Genomic DNA, 17,336 nt, shown 5'->3' on the forward strand with positions numbered 1-17,336 from the left:
ATGCGGGTCGGGCGATTACCGTCTCGGTAGCGGAGCGGCTAATCTGGAGTGAATATAAAGGGACCAAAAATGTTCTGTTCATAAACAGAAAGTTTCTTTGCAATTTTGTTTGCAGTTTTTTGTTTAATTGTTCGCCTCTTTTAACGTCTGCTGAGTTCACCTTTTCACTTTTTTTTCATCTGCATCTGCCTCTCTCCGTATTCAAATCCTGTTGATCTGAATTTGAACTTTAAAACTCGTCCCGCGCGCTTCCTTTCATGGCGGCCATTTTGTCGTCGTTGTGCTGATCTGCCATAACCTCTATTTTCAGATTACAGATTTTTTTGCAATTTTTCAACTTTTATCAACACAAAATACTGGATAACACTCCACGTTGCCACAGAAACAATCACACAACTTTTCTAACATTTACAACCTGAAATTTGACGAGCAAACTGTATTTTTTAGCGATTTCCCTTGTCCAAAGTCGCGTCGCGTACTCACTAGACCGTGTCCAGATGCCGCCCCCTATCTATCTCGTTCTGTTTCTTATAATTATTTAGTTTTCTTAACTGTAGTTAGCGGTATGCTTATTTTAAATATTTTAAATGATCTAATTATTTCATTTTTCTTGTATTTTCCATGATTTTTCATTTTAGTAAAATTAAAAAAAATTTCCATTTAAACAATTGTCCTGAGTATGATACATTCATTTTTCCTCCTCCCTTTCTAAGACCCACATGATGTACGTACCTGGCTTAATTTCTTTTTTATTTTGAACGGTCCGTCGTAGATTTGTAAGGATTTTTCAATCACCTTATTCTCAATAAGAGTTCTAAGGAATCTTGACAATTCTCGATTAATTCGTTCGACTATGTTGCTTTGCGGGTGTCGAATAGATGTTAGTATGTATTGGTTGAATTCCTTTCTGCTGCAATTTTTCTATCCATAACCCCCCAGTAAATTAGGTGACGTGGTCGGTTACAATTTTTGCCGGTTTTCCATACTTTGGTATGTGGTCCTTAAAAATTTTATTGATTGCTGTTTTCACAGTTGCCTTCCTGATTGGATATAGCTTGAAATATTTGCTTAAGGCATCGACAGTAGATAATATGTATTTAAACCCTCCTCTGGATGCTGGTAGCGGTCCATAAAAATCTATGGATTTCTATTTTTCGGACTTTTAGGGCAATATATTCTCCGTTCAGCATAGCTAATATGATTAGTTATTTTATTTTTTTGACACGATTCACAGCTAGCTAGTCTTCGTCGGATAAGTTTTGCAAAGTGGGGGTAATAAAAGTACTCGTTTACATACTGAAGACTCTTTGCGCTCTCACATGTTCATATAGTTTATCGCATTCGTCGATTATTTTCTCAATAATTTCTTTCGTTAAACACAGTTTTTTTCTTTTTCTGTGGTTAAGTAAATTAAATTGTCATGAATTGCAAATTTCTTGCTTCTTTCTTCTTGAATTTCTTTATATCTTAGTTGCAAAAGTGGATCTTCTTTTTATTCTTGTTCGAAATTTTTTAGTCTTTTCCGTAGTTTGGACGAAGGTTTTTTTGCTAGTTCGTATAAGAAAGTTTTTTCTTCATTTAAGTCGAATGCGTATGCCGTTTCATGCGATGATATTCTGCGCAACGCATCAGCAACGATATTACTTTTTCCTTGGTAATATTCAATGTCAAACAAATAATCTTGAATTGTCAGGATCCAACGGGTGAGTTCTTTTTCCGTGGGTAATAGGTTAATTCAAATCTTTTGAGAGTCCTGCTGGCAAATGCTATTGGCAAATGTTCTTCTCTTTCGTCAGTTTGGCAAAGTACTGCTCCCAAAGCTACGTCACTGGCATCGGTTTTTAAATGAAACGGTTAACTTAGATGGGATAAGTTAGAATGACGAACTCGCAGAATAATCCCTTGATTTTTTTAAAAGTGTTTTCCTTTTCAAGGTCCCAAATCTGTTTTTATTCTTTTATCAACGATTACAGAAGTGGTACAATTCCTTCAGCGTGCTGACTTATGAACTTTGTATAATAATTTATGAGACCTAGAAAGCCTCGCAATTTTTTTAAATTTCTTGGTCTAGGAAATTCATGTATGTGATTTAAAAATTCACGGAAACTTTATGGTCCTGCTGGCGTTGAATAAGGTGTTCTAAGTGATGCAGATGTTGAAAAGTATCTTTTGAAGTACATAAAATATCATCTATAAAAGGAATAATACAATTTCCTATTTCTCGCAAAACTAAGTCTAGTGCTCTTACAAGTGCTGCTGTACTAGTTCTTAAGCCAAACGGCGTGATTCTAAATTCGTAGTATTCACCCTTATGTAGAAATGTAGTGTATTTAATTGAGTTTCCGTGCAAAAGTTTTTGCCAAAAACTGTTGGTTAAATCGAGCGTAGACATTACTTTTGTTCCTGCGCATCGTTGAAAGAGAACCTCTGTTGGCTCTGCGCATTCATAGTCATTGGTCATTGTAACATTAAGTTTTATCGCTTCTAAACAAATTCTAATTGATCCATCTTTTTTCTAGTGATTACTAATGGGTTAACATAAGCGCTTTTGGATCTTTGTATGATTCCTAACTCAATTAACATTTCAATTTCTTTGTTTACTTTATCTCTAAGGAATATCGGCACCGCATAAGTACGCGTTAAAAAGGCCTTTTGTCGTCGATTTGCAATTCATGTTTGTACACGTTGATCCTACCAGAATTATTAGAAAATACGTTTTTATATCACTGAATTAGTTTGTAAAACCTCTCTTTTTCATTGGGATCCAGTAGAGCGCATTGACCTATTTTTTGGTTTAATTTCATTTTCAGTTATCGCGAATCGATCATGAGCATTATTATAAGATTCAATGTGACTTATATCTTTGATTACCCAGTACCCAATTGCCCAGTAATAAATATATAAATTCAAAAGCACTGAAAGAAACTGAAAGCGAGATAATGTCTATGTCCGAAAGCTTCTTTGAAAATAATCGTGAAAAATATAGAAAAAGGGAATTACTACCTATCGTTGGGACAAGTATAGTAGAAGCCAAAGGGGCGAAAATTGTGAAATTAAAAAATCAGATTGATGCAAATTTTAAAATGGGCAACTTGAGTGGTGCTTACGTTTTTCAATAATTTCCAAACTGAATGAAGAATGCATAATTCGGGTTGATCTATTAGAGAGATTAAGATGGAACATAAATTTCAAAGAAAATACAATGAAATTAAAAGACAAAGAAAAAAATATAAAGATTACATTTTTGGATGACGATTCACAAAGGATTCGTTTGATATTTGACGCCAAAAATAACCAAAAAGAGAAATACTTAAACTATTTTGGGAAATATTTATCTGCTGAAGAGGTTCATTCCAATGCAATTAAAGACATAAGTCACATTGAAACTTATGATTATGCTCATGATCGATTCCCGATAACTGAAGATGAAATTAAAGAAAACATAGGTAAATCTGGGTTGTAAACAGCTTTTCATTTTATTACATAAATAATAATTTATTATACTAATATATATGTATCGATTGGCACATGTTCATAGACCCAGGTCTACACATTTTTAACCTTTCGACAGATTTAATTGGCTCTGATCAGGAAATGGGTTCCGAGTATGCACGTCGGTACCAATCCTTGTAGAGCTACGGATTTGAAACAAAAGTATTGATTAGTAATAACAATTTTGAATAAAACTTTTGGCAAACTACCACTTCTTCCTTTAAAATAATTCCAGCTTTACTGTCTTAAATCTTTAGCCCTTTCAACTCAATTAGTTTTTAATTGTGTCATCACTAATAATTTAGCTGTCCCCCAAAACCTTATTAATAATAAATAATATGGAGATGTGGGTACACAGAAGCCAAAGTAGAATTGATTCTGATCTAGAGCCTGATGCAATATTGAAATTTTTTTTTATTTACGTAGCTGATTTTATTTTAATTTCCAGGATGACTTTTCTTTCATTTATATTGAACTTATTAAGACAACTTACACTCTGTGCAAATTGTGCCATGTTTGCATATAGATCGTGTTCTATGACAATCAAGTCTGGCTGGATGAGCTTCCAATTATTAAATAAGTTGAAAATCCAAGCCAGACTTTTTCACGTCAACGAACATATTCATAAGCGAAACAACCCACTGGCACAAGATTCTTTTATGACCAAAATTTCACATTATTCAGAACGTTTAGGATAAAACTGTTCAACTCCCAATTGAGAATGGTTCAAAACAGTTGGTTTCCCTCGTACCGAATAATATGCATCTTTCACTCACAAACACTTGGAAGAACCTCAGAAGTCCTATTTTCTTGTTTTTTAAATAGCAAATGAACCTTTTTAGGTGATACAATATTTAAGGATCTTGAAGATTTTAATATTGGCTTGTCATCCCCCGATTCCTAGCTAATTCGCGTCCATCGTCATTTGGCTTTTTCGCAAGTACACACAAACGTAACGGACGCCTCCTTGTCAGGACACCTGCTTGGTGTCGATGCCTAGCGAAAAGTGAAAATTCATTTTTACAATACGAACAAACAAAAAAGGCGGCTTTCGTAGACTGCGAAGCGGGACGAAAATGTCTGTAAAGCAGACGGGCGTGTATGAAAGTACTTTACAAATGTCACGTCTCTTTGAAAAAATTGCCAATGCGTATTCGTCAATATTTGTGTCATGCAAGGGGCCGAAACCTCGCAAACACCAATCCGCTTGTTGGCTGTACCCGCCCATCCCCTCTTATCATAAGTGGGTGTGCGCGCAACCTCTTGTTCCTTGCTGAGCCGGTTTTGCGTAATACTTACTTACTTTCTGTGTTAATTATTTCGTATAGAAAAGCACAGTCTCTAAGTAGCGTATTTATTCTTCGTTTCCCCTTACAGTTCTTTATTTAGAAATATGAGATGCAAAATCATATTGAATCGGTTTAATACATACACACAGACAGAGATATTCGTATAAACCTGTTTTACGGAATCAGGGGGTCTCAAAACGTGGTCATTTGACAAAACGGGGAGGGTCAAATTTTACGCAAATCTAATACCTTCTCGGAAATAATTTGCAATGAATAATGTTTTAAAAGTTCTGCGTTTTGTTTCAATCGTAAAAAATAGCATTTAAAACATTTAGAAAAAGTAAATTGTTTGAAAACCCACACACGAGACGAAGAAGAAAAAAAACATAGGTTGTGATGAGAATGTTCCCACGCAGCGTGCCGACTTTTTATTTTTAATATAGTTTTTCATAGTTAAAACACAAAATACGCTTTTTATAACAAGTGATTCATAATAAATTTGTAAGTCATTTAAAATGCACGATTTTTGTCTACACAACTTTTAACATATTTTGCACAGTGTAACTGCAAAATGTATTTTCTTATTTTACATTATTTTTTTGTCACAATTTAAATTTTCAATTCTTTTTTAATTCAAAAATATGTCATAACAATCTTGCAGGGCATTCAAAAAGAAACATTTTTCTTCTCTTGACTTTTTTCATATCGTGCGTTATTTGGCTTAAAATGGTGATTCTTGTGTGTTTTTGGAATTTTGTAAATTTTCAAAATGGTCTTACTTTTTGAATTTAGGTCTAAAATAGCTGGATAACGAACTTAACCTTTAGTTTCTGACACTCAGAGAGTGTGCTGAAGACCCATCAAACAGATTAATTTTTTCAAAAGTTATCTTACCCACAGTCTGTCATACATAAACACTATTACGTGATATCTTATCCCACACATAAAAATAATTGAACAATAGTACAAAAACAACCTTTCGATAAAGGAAACTGTAAAAAAATAATTTCTTCCTCTTACCATCGCCAGGCTGAGGGCGTTTAAATGATGAAATTCAGATCTGGTAGAATCCTCTCCGATTTCCTCTTTATCTGTTGACACTAGGTATACTCAGGGCCTGGTGGCCTTATCAAAGCGAAGGCCAACATAAGCTCAAAAACGACTAGGTAGTCTTGTTCGTCAGGTTATTATCCATGAGGGATATCTTTAAATTTTACGCCGTAAATAGATTCAGTCATTTTAAGCAAACTTGGTTGACAAGAATATGAATCGTTAGCAAGTCACTGCAGTAAGCGTTTATCGCTGACGACTCAGCTGTGAACCTGTCAACACGTAAAAACACAACACTAATCTGAACGTTTCTACTTGGGACATTTAAATTAGTGCTAGTAGTGCGCTCTTGTGACGAGAATAAGAATTAAGTACACTGGCTAATCTATTGTCGATCCTCGAGGAATCGGTATAGAGGATAGGCTAGTTTACCATTAGTGAATAATCACATGACTTCCGGGCGGTTCCTGGAGCCGCATGAAGACTGTGTCGCCTGTAATTCTTAGTTCGACTAGTGTGGACTGGTATATGCTGTTAAATTACTTGAGAATATTATAAGATCATTCTAAAACTATTAGGGCGTGTGCCTACAAATTAAGAGGTTTCTTGTCGAATCAGGTTATGTCTATTGTTCGTCTTAAAGTGATAAATACTTTTATTGTGCCTTCCGGACTCTTAAGATAAAGTGTGTAAAATTTCATGGTCTGGCGACTGTCGTTTTAATATACAGTTAGATGTAGTGGTTTGCAAAATGATGGTGAGGCATAACATACATTTCTGGCAGATTACCAGCACCATTTTGGGAATTCCGAATGTCGTTAAACAAAAAAATAGAAAGTCTCTTTTGATGGAATAAAGGCGTGATCGGTCGCCTTAGTACTTAGTCGTTTGATTTTGCTGGATATTATTAGATCATGTGAGGAAATAGCTTTGAATAAAATTTATTTTGTTATTTGTCACCAGAAAAAATGGACGCACCCTTAATTTCTTATGGTTTTTAGGTCTAACCCTTACTCCTCCCCTCTATGTGTTGAATTGGGCGGAAAATTGAGTCAGTTCAGAGTATTTGACCGTTAATGACAGATAAACGTTTATTTTTTTGCCTGCTGGCCTTAAAAAATTGACTTGCTTACACTTCCATTTTTTTACAGAATTTTCTTACAACTATCTCTTACAAATTACTATCCCTCAACACCTTAAAACTAATCTGCTCGCTTCTATATCCTAACCTTTCTCGCTGTGCCTCGCCTCGCACGCATGTCTCTCCTTCCTCGCTATGCCTATTTGACCGTTAATGATAAATTATATAAAATCATATAAAAGACCCCTTTGGTGGTTTGAATGTTGATTTACTGGAAAACAACCTGGCACCTTTCAGGCGAAATAATAAGATTGACTTTTAAAAAACTTTTAAAAGCTTTTAAAAAGTCATAAAAATTATAATAATAATTGGAAATTCTGTCGAAATATAAAAATCTGGAATAAAAATAGGCCGTAATGGAGCCCCTAAACGTAAGGCCTGGTTAGACTTTGAAGCATGTGATTTGAATGTGGCGAATTACGCGTTGAAGAATTCTGGGATTTCGGACAATAAAATTCTATCCTCAAAAATTTTAGTGGTAATGGAATTTACATTTATTTCATATACACGGTTTGGAGTAAAGTGAGCATTAATGTTGGATACGTAACGGCATAGGTGGATTAATTGCAAAATAATTAATCAGAAAATAAAATTACAAGAAAATAAAGATTAAAATTTAAATATTGAATTGTTCGGTCAATGCAGTAGTAGATTGTGGGATTCAAAGAAATTAAGTACGTATGAGCACAAGCTTTTGAGTTAGCCAGAATAGCATACAAACCTATAACTTTTGCTGAGATTAGATTTTTGGAAATATTTTTGAGTGAATATAAATTCATTGAAGGGCGTTCCATGATTCCAGCGCAATTTCAAGACAAAAATTTTGCTACCGTATGCTTGGAACAAGCGCACATTATCTTAATCTGAGAAAATGTATTCTTAGATATAATATCGCATTTTATTATTCGAAAACTTTATTGTGTTACTTCATATGAAGATGTATTCAACTGCAGAACATGGTTTGCTTTCAAGAAATCATTTCTGATACACTTCAAGAATATATTTTCTTAATCTACGAGCATGTAGTATCGGAGCAATAGACTAGTGCCTCAACTGAATACTATTTCTCAACGAAAAAAAATTGTTTTCGAAATTATTGTTATAGAATCTTCATTATTTAAATGATTAAAATACGTAATTCGTGCAGACTGTTTACTTAGACATATAATCGTACGCCTAGACGCTTTGAAAAATCGCACTAGCCGAGGATTGATTAAACTATCTGATTACTATTTAAACTAAACTAAACTATTTGATTAAACTATCCAAACTAGTGTATCCTAAACGCGCGTTTAATTCAGTAGATAATAATTGCGAAAATGATTGTTATTTCTATAATATTTCAGTTTATTTTTTTAAGAAGAGTATAATATTATATTCATATTAGGTAGAAAAATCCAGACGATATATTCATAAAGATAGTAAGAATTTTTTTTATATTATACATAACTTTCGCCGGAGCCGCATCTTAAGGAATTCTATTTTTAATTTATAAAAATCAAAATACCCAGTTTTTCTCGAAAACGAATCATGCTATGAAAAAATGTATGATAGCATAATTGTTCGTTGGAGAAATTGCTGCAAAAAATATCCGTAATAATCTTTATTCTCACTTCGTTTCATTGAAAATTTTGATCCTTTTACTTTAAGATGTAAAAATTTGTTTTTACTCGTTTATACCATTGAAAAAAACAGAACAGACAAAATGTTTGTTTTTCGAATCCTCTGAAGATATTTTTTTATTTTTAAAATGTTATTGGCTAATGATAAAAAGTTTTAAGTTTCAAAAAACATTGAAGGATGAGCACATTTCTAGCTTTTCTGCTGAAAATAATTATATCGAGAACAAGAAATAAGAAAAAACAAATTTCTAATAAAGTAAAAAAATCAAGTTTTTGAAAAAAAAAAATAATATTGAAAATTCTGAAGGAGATTTTTTTGTAGAAATTTTTCTAAACATCAATTTAGTCTTCGTATTTTTTTTATATCTCACTTCTTCTTCAAAAACATTAGGTATTTCAGCCTTTTAAAATGGATTATATTACAAAAATGGCTCTGGTAAAAAAATGATTAAATATTGAAAAATACTTGTAAGACATTCCAGATACAAAATCAAGAGGAAAATTCTTGTTGATTTAATGTCAACGGAGCCGTGATTTAACATTCGTCGGGTTTTTATTTCAACTTTTAATTGTTAAATTGTTTACTCGATTGTTGTTGATTGTTAAATTTTAATAAACGTAATTCTTTATTCGTATAAAGACTTCAAAATTCAAATAGTAAATAATAAAAATTTTGAAAATATTCACGTTCTGAGTTTGACAATTAATTCAATGTTTTATTATTTTCTATTTTATTTTTAAAGTCTTCATATTCGATTAAAAAATTTTAAGTAAAAAAAAACGAATGTTTATACAGTAAAAGGTGTTGTAAATTGTATTCATTTTTCCGTTTATTTTGTCTTCCTATCCGCTATCCTAAAGAATGGATGAAAGTACCGAAAGCATTCTTGATTAAAGTTAAAACTTGATGTCGTATAATTAAAAATTTAACATTTTGGCTTCGAATCTGCTTCCATGATTCGTTACATTAATTTAATCAAATGAATAATTAACAATGAAAAAATCTCAGTCAGCAGTCTATCGATATATGCAAATGCTCGTGCAATTGCGGAGCCTCAACTGGCTACGTCTCTTGCGCATGTCTCGGTGCGCATATCCGAACCAAAAAAACTGCTGGGAGTTTCTCGAATACGTCCAATACTACTACTCGGCTACTAGCGACTACTTAAAGAATGCTCAAAGATCGCCAGAGACTACTACTGAATCCGAGAAGGATTCCCATGCTCGATTCGAAGTAGTATTCAGGAGAATCACTCAGTGCACAGCCCATCACAACCCAGTGGGTAGGGGACTAGGGTTATTAAAACAAACAGTTTTAGTAAGCTCAGGTATTCTTAAAATAAGTTAATAACATCTTTAGTTTTCTTGAAACTATGTAGGAATAATAAAATTGTCCCAAAATCCTTATAATTGAAAAACCATTTGGGAACATCTCAATATAAACCGATTTTACATCAAGCGATTTTGCTTCTCTTGAAAGAAATAATACAATATAACAAATTTGTCTTGCACATTATCTCCAAAAAACTATTAAAACTTCACCTTTTCCAATCAAACACGCTTAGATGAGACATTTAGTATATATTGTACAGCAAATCATTAGACCAATCCTAACGGATTAAAGATATTTCCACTCAAAACCAAAAAATAGAATTTGACAAATTATTTCCAGTCAGACATCACTAAATAGGACTGTAAAAAAACATATCTGGCCATCATCGCAGCTATGAAATTATTCATAATTTTTTACATCATAATATTACCGGCAGCCAAAAGCAACATAATATTAATTATGAATAAAGAAGATAATAGCAACAAAATCATAGACTTTCTAAGTAATGATACATATAAAAACACTTAAAAAGACCCCACAAGAAGAATAGCTAGTAAAACAAAAACACTTTTAAAAAACTCTAACTTGACAGCAAAACAATATATAAATGTGACCGTCCGCGAAGAAAGGGACCTTACGCGCCAAAAATCGATTTTTAGGTTTTTACACCAATCGATACTTGTTGAGTTGCTCTTTCATTTGCAAAAATCAGAAATTTTTCAAGTTCATAACTTTTTTTGTTATTAAGCTGCAAACATAGGCATGATAAACATATTCGGAGACTGAACGAGAGGCTTACGAAATTCAGCCCCATTACTTACCACTACAACTGTTATGCGCTGTGTGCGTGAGCTCCACTGGCTCGCGCCTAAAGATGTGGTGGTAAGTGGTGGTAGTGCTTTTCGTTGACGCCTCTCCCACTACTCAAATGCCTGCTTGCGGACTCGGCTACGATCGCCCGTACTGTAAAATTCAGCTCTGGCGCGTAAGGTCCCTTTCTTCGCGGACGATCACAAATTGATACCTACTAATCTCATCTCTCCAAGACTTTACAAACTCCCAAAAATCCTCAAATACAATATTCCACGCAGACCGATCAATGTGGACACTATAATGATACGCTGTAGAGTATTCTTTCCGTTCACTCGGTTCGCTAGGGAAAGCCCTTGTTCTTAAGTAAAGTCACACTAAAACGTTTCGTGAAATCAGAACTAGCAAAGGCAAAACAGGAAATAAGATTTTATTTAACAAAACAACCTTTAACGCAAAAACACACAAAATTTTCCAGGAAAACATAGAAAAGCAATTGAAATCGTAAAACACCCTAATAACACCAATAAAGAAATGGATATAATACTAATCCGATTCAGCTTTCCGTGCTCCTGGGGTTTAAAAAAAGACGTAAGTGTCCAATTAGGTGCAATCAGTCTCCACGGTGTGGCACTCTTTCCAATCGCAGACATTATATAGAATATATATAAGAACAACATAAACTAATACCTTAATATTAGGTTAGCCCTAAAGAAGTGAACTACAATGTTCACGAAACGTCCTTAAAGGCAAGATTCATAGTTTTGTGCACGATTGAAACCCAAAAAGCTTCCTTTTTGTAACGCATGCACGAAATGTTCGCTTATCGAGGGATGTATTGCGTGCGGTAACTTAACAATTTTCCATAAATTATAGGTAATTTTCAAAATTTAGAAATTTTTTATACATTTCCGTGAAAATCTTCGGATTTTTTTCAAAAATCTTTGGATACTTAAAATTTCTGGAAATTGTCGGTAATTCCAATTCGAAACCCGTGGTAAAAAAAAACCGTTATAAAAAGACTTTCTCTAGCTCCGCTTACGTTCTTCGAAAAAGATGATTTTTTGTAGCTGCTGCGCGTGTGAAGTTCGAGCCGGATTACTTTTCCTTGCTGTTGCGCTTGCGCATTTCGATTAAGAATGACTTTCCATGACTACCGGAACCATAACTTCACTTCATTATGATTTAACGTTTGAGATAGTGATTGTGAGTAGTGAATAGTGATCAGACAAACTTGAAGTAATTAGTTATCATAAGTGACTGATGAATTACCATAAATTATCGACAATTAACGAAAAATTAAAAAATTTGTTAATACATTCCCCACATTTTTTACAAAAATATAGTGTGCAACAGCTTGTGAAAGTAGACAGTTGCAACCCTTATGTAGTTCACAGTACTTACTATCGGCTCATCTTAGGGTTGTCTCAGGCTCGTTTACTGCTCGACTTTGGTTCGCCTATGACTGGCCTACGAATCGCCTACAACTGTTCTTCGATTCGGTTCTGGCACGTACAGAAGACTTCACATTCATGTGGAGCGGCCTACAGAGAAATTCGAGATATCCTGAGCTAAAAGTGTAAAAAACACGGGTTTTCTTCTATGTTTGAGCTTCGCTCACATTGAGAATTTTTACTCTATTTCAAATCTGGACAAGGCATTATAAAGCTACAATCTTTTACTTTGAAAACCACTACCCAATTTTTTGAAATGGATTTTTAAAAGCCGAGACATCGTTGTTTAAAGGAACCGCACTAAATGTATGGGAAAATGGCTTTCGGTGGATTTAGCTGAAACTTTGTAATTTTTAAGGTTATAAGTGCCGGATGAAATATCCGTGAAAAAAATCCAAAAAAATGGACAGTTTTAGCGCTATGCGTTGCTAAACGCTCAAGATCAGTGGATAAAACGAATTACAACAGATTTTGTTACAAAAGCGATGTCAACATAGAAATCACGGTTCAGATCGTGGTCTGTCATATTTTCGCCTACACCGTTGACTCATATAGCGCGCTTCTTGAAACGATTAAACGCTAAGCGCCCAAGATTTGACCTTAACTAAGTAATTACTTTTTAAAAGACAGAAATGGTATCCAAAGTAACATTATTAACTAGTGCGTACATCGATCATAACAGTGTACCCTTCGCCAGAGGGCCGAACGCTAAGCGCCCATGTTCAGCGAATAGAATCAATCCGAGTAGCTTTAGCGACAAAAGCGATGTCTGTATACGAAACACGCATCAAGAAGTGGTCAGTTACATGTTTAGCCAAACCAATAACAATATGAGTCAACACCGTTGACCTCAGAACGGGCAAACGCTAAGCGCAGAAGATTTGAACTTGACTAAGAAATCACTTTTTCAAAGGCCTTTCACAAAAGAAATGACAGACAAACATACCGTCGTCGATTAGTCAAGTTAAAATCTTGGGCGCTTAGCGTTTGATCGTTTTGAGAAGCGCGCTATATGAGTCAACGGTGTAGGCGAAAATATGACAGACCACGATCCGAACCGTGATTTCTATGTTGACATCGCTTTTGTAACGAAATCTGTTTTAATTCGTTTTATTCACTGATCTTGAGCGCTTAGCGCCGCATAGCGCAAAAATTGTCAATGTTTTTGGATCTTTTTACGGATATTTCATCCGGCACTTATAACCTTAAAAATTACAAAGTTTCAGCTAAATCCACCGAAAGCCATTTTCCCATACATTTAGTGCGGGGTCCTTTAGACAATTTAAGTTTCAGATGATACTGAAATACATGAGAAAAAATATCTGCGATGTTCAACAATAAACTCTCACTTTATTTTCGAAGTGTAAAGTATATTTTGCCACGATACGTCTAGATGGCACTTTACACGGGTAGCATTAAAAAATTCAAAATGGCGGATATAGATAGCGACGAATTATAAACAGCAAGCTATCAAATATCGCATAACATAATATAAAACATGGGTCAAACTCACATTTAATGTGTATTGAATCTGAAAAATCTTAGGGATAGCTTTGGCAGAAAATAACCTCAAATACTTATGCAAAACCATATGTGGCAACATATTTGTACCATTGCGATAATCAGACCTAATATGCCAGGCTGAAAAAAATAATATTTATGCCAGGTGAATCTCGAATTCTATAGAAAAGTTAAATCAAGAACACAATAACCTGTAAGCCCTAAACCACAGTAAGGGGTTTAGGGCTTGCTGCTGCTGTTTGTATAATAACGTTTGTATCATCTTTTCATATAATCAATATAAGCTCATGCTTAGAATAAACGATTATTTTTTGATAATACTTAGTAAGACCAAATGTCACACTAAGAGGTATCCATACATCAAAATACTCATTTCCATTGGTGAATGCTTGCTCATTGGTAAAGTCAAGCCATCCAGCGTTTTCAAAATAGCTGCTCCTACTGATATCTATGGAAAAGTAATTTTTCGTGAAACTTGTAAGGGGCACCTTTTTGTTTTTATCAATCGGAGCAGCATTGAGTTCGTTTCTTGCCTCTTCAAATAAACGAAATATTCCATTATTAACTAAAACTGTATTATTATCTGGATTTTGCACAGCAATTCACTGTTGTTAAAGGTTGAGGAGGCTTAGGTGTGATGTGCATGCACTTTACAATGAACGAAAGATTCGTCGAAAATGATAGGAGTTTCAATATTTAAAATGTTTCCCTCCATGACTAAGAATTAAACCTGTATATACAAAAATACAGATCCAAACACAAAAAATCTTGAATGTTTTTATTCTCTTCTTTTTGCGAGTGACGTGACCTCAAAGCCCAGCCTTGTGAGCAGCAGCATGTTTTAAGGTGTTATCCCTTTGACAGCTTTTCGTTGACTGATGCGCTTGCTCCATGGTACTAAAGTATTTTAGCCAAATCCAACCTTATTATTGAAAACAATACCCATTATCGGAAAAACTTGATTTGCAGTCTGAGTGTTATAATTTCTCCACGAAAATTACCAAATATTCGTCTTGATCAACTATACGGAGCTGTATATGATCTATTGTCTTGGTGGCGATCGGCAAGTAAATTATGTGCGATGCGACCTCCACTATATTATATCCTGGCTGTACAACGGGAAAAAATTCATGAATAGTGTGCACTTTTTTGCCATTGATATAAGCTCCTGTAGTTATGTTACATTCAACTCTGGGACGATTTATTTTAATTATGGATACTGGTTGGTCAGAGTCAAGATTTTTATTAAGTTCCAATATTCTTGGTGTAAATTCCAATAAACGCACAATTCAGTCTGATTTTTCAAAATTTACACCTTGATTGCAATGTATTTCACTTCGTAATGTATTATTATTAGGCTCAATATGAATTTCAATACTCTTTTTTACTAAAATATTCTGTAGATAGCGCTGTATATCACCTATTTCATAACTTCCTGCTGGTATTTCGATTATTGCTTTACCCACGTAGAATTTATTTTGACCAATGTCTACACTGGGAGTTAAGTTAAAGGTTAGAAATTTAAGAACACTAATAGCATTGTTGAAACAAGGTGACATGAATCTGAAGCATATATATGATGATTATGTAAAAATTGACATGCACTTTGAACACTACGGCATTAATATTTCTACACGTGATGAGGGCTTTCATTAGCAAAAACATATTTTGCATAAAATTGCTCAAGCTAGTGAAGAAATTTGATAAAAGAAAAATTTCAGCAAGAGTTTTAAAATTAAGGTGAAGAGCAAAATGATCAAGATGATGAAACTTCATTCTCATCAGCATACGATTCTAAGGTTTCAGGCTATTTAGAAAACATCAGCCCCCTTTTTATAAAATGATAAAGCAATTAATTATAATCAATTGCCAACATATTTTCATACCCACAGACGGGGCCTGGTGTACCGAAGGAGAATAATGCGCTAAATCCAAATCTGAACTCTGAATTGCTCCATCACTCTAGGTTTACAAGATATCGTAACCTGAAAGTGCAAAAAATACGGTTTTTTGCTATGTTTGAGCTTCTCTCACATCGATACATCCAGATGGCACTTTACACGTGTTGCATTCAAAAATTCAAAATAGCGGATATAGTTAGCGTCGAATCATAAACAGCAAGCTATCAAATACCGCATAACATAATATAAAAAACATGGATCAAACGCACATTTAATGTGTGCTCAATCTGAAAAATCTTAAGGATAGATTTGGTAGAATACAAACTCAAATACTTACTCAAAATCATATGTAGCAATATATTTGTATCATTGCGATAATTAGACCTGATAAGCTAGGCTGACAGCATAATATTCATGACAGGTAAATCCCAAATGCTACAGAAAAGTTAAAAGAAGAACAAAATAACCTGCAAACCCTAAACCCGAGGAAGGTTAACCCGATATCACAACAACAACCTGCAAGCCTTAAACCCCAGGAAGGTTAACCCAAGAACGCAATAACCTGCAGGCTCTAAACCCCAGGAAGGTTAACCCAAGAATGCAATAACGTACAAGCCCTAAACCCTAGGAAACTTCCTGGGGTTCCGAGCTTGCAGGTTATTTTTATTCTTGGGTTTACCTTCCTGGGTTTTAAGGCTTGCAGGTTATTGCGATCTTGGGTTAACCTTCCTGGGGCTTAAGGCATGCAGGTTATTGCGATTTCGGATTAACATTTCTAGGGTTTCGGGCTAGCAGGTTTTTGTGTGCGTGCCTAATAATAATACATTACGAAGTAAAATATATTGCAATCAAGGTTTAAATTTTGAAAAATCAGACAGAATTGCGCGTTTATTGGAATTTGCACCAAGAATATTGGAACCTAATAAACATCTTAACTCTGGTTAACCAGTATCCATAATTAAAATAAATAGTCTCATAGTTGAATGTAACATAACTAAAGGAGCTTATATCAATGGTAAAAAAGTGCACACTATTCATGAATTTTTTTCCGTTTGACTGCCAGAATATAATATAGTGGAAGTCCCATCGCATATCATTTACTTGCCGATCGCCATCAAGACAATAGATCATATACAGCTGCGTATAGTTGATCAAACGGACATTTGGTTAATTTTCGTGAAGAAATTATAACACTCAGACTGCAAATCAAGTCTTTCCGATAATGGGTATTGTTTTCAATAATAAGGTTGGATTTAGCTAAAATACTTTAGTACCATGGAGCAAGCGCATCAATCGACAACAATCTGTCAAAGGGATAACACCTCAAAACGTGCTGATGCTGACAAGGCTGGGCTTCGAGGTCACGCCATTCGCAAAAGAAGAGAATAAAAAGATTCAAGATTTTTTGTACTTGCATCTTTATTTTTGTGTATAGACGTTTAATTTAATTTTAATTGTGTGTCAGGGAGGGGAACATTTTAAATATTGAAACTCTTATCATTTTCGACGAATTTATCGCTCAACGTTTAACACAAGTGATAAAATTCGAATTGTTGTGCAAAATCAAAATCATTGTGTGTTACCAAGCAATGGTTCACTTCACATTTAAATAAGATTGACTGAAGCTACAGTCTGTCAAGTTAAAGCGTGGGTGGCTTTACTCGCAGTCGGTAAGGTGTATCGACATGATTTTGGTGTCAAAATATTAAGAAGAGCTCCCTCT

This window comes from Belonocnema kinseyi, chromosome 3 (genome assembly GCF_010883055.1).
Source record: "Belonocnema kinseyi isolate 2016_QV_RU_SX_M_011 chromosome 3, B_treatae_v1, whole genome shotgun sequence".
NCBI classification, from domain to species: Eukaryota; Metazoa; Arthropoda; class Insecta; order Hymenoptera; family Cynipidae; genus Belonocnema; species Belonocnema kinseyi.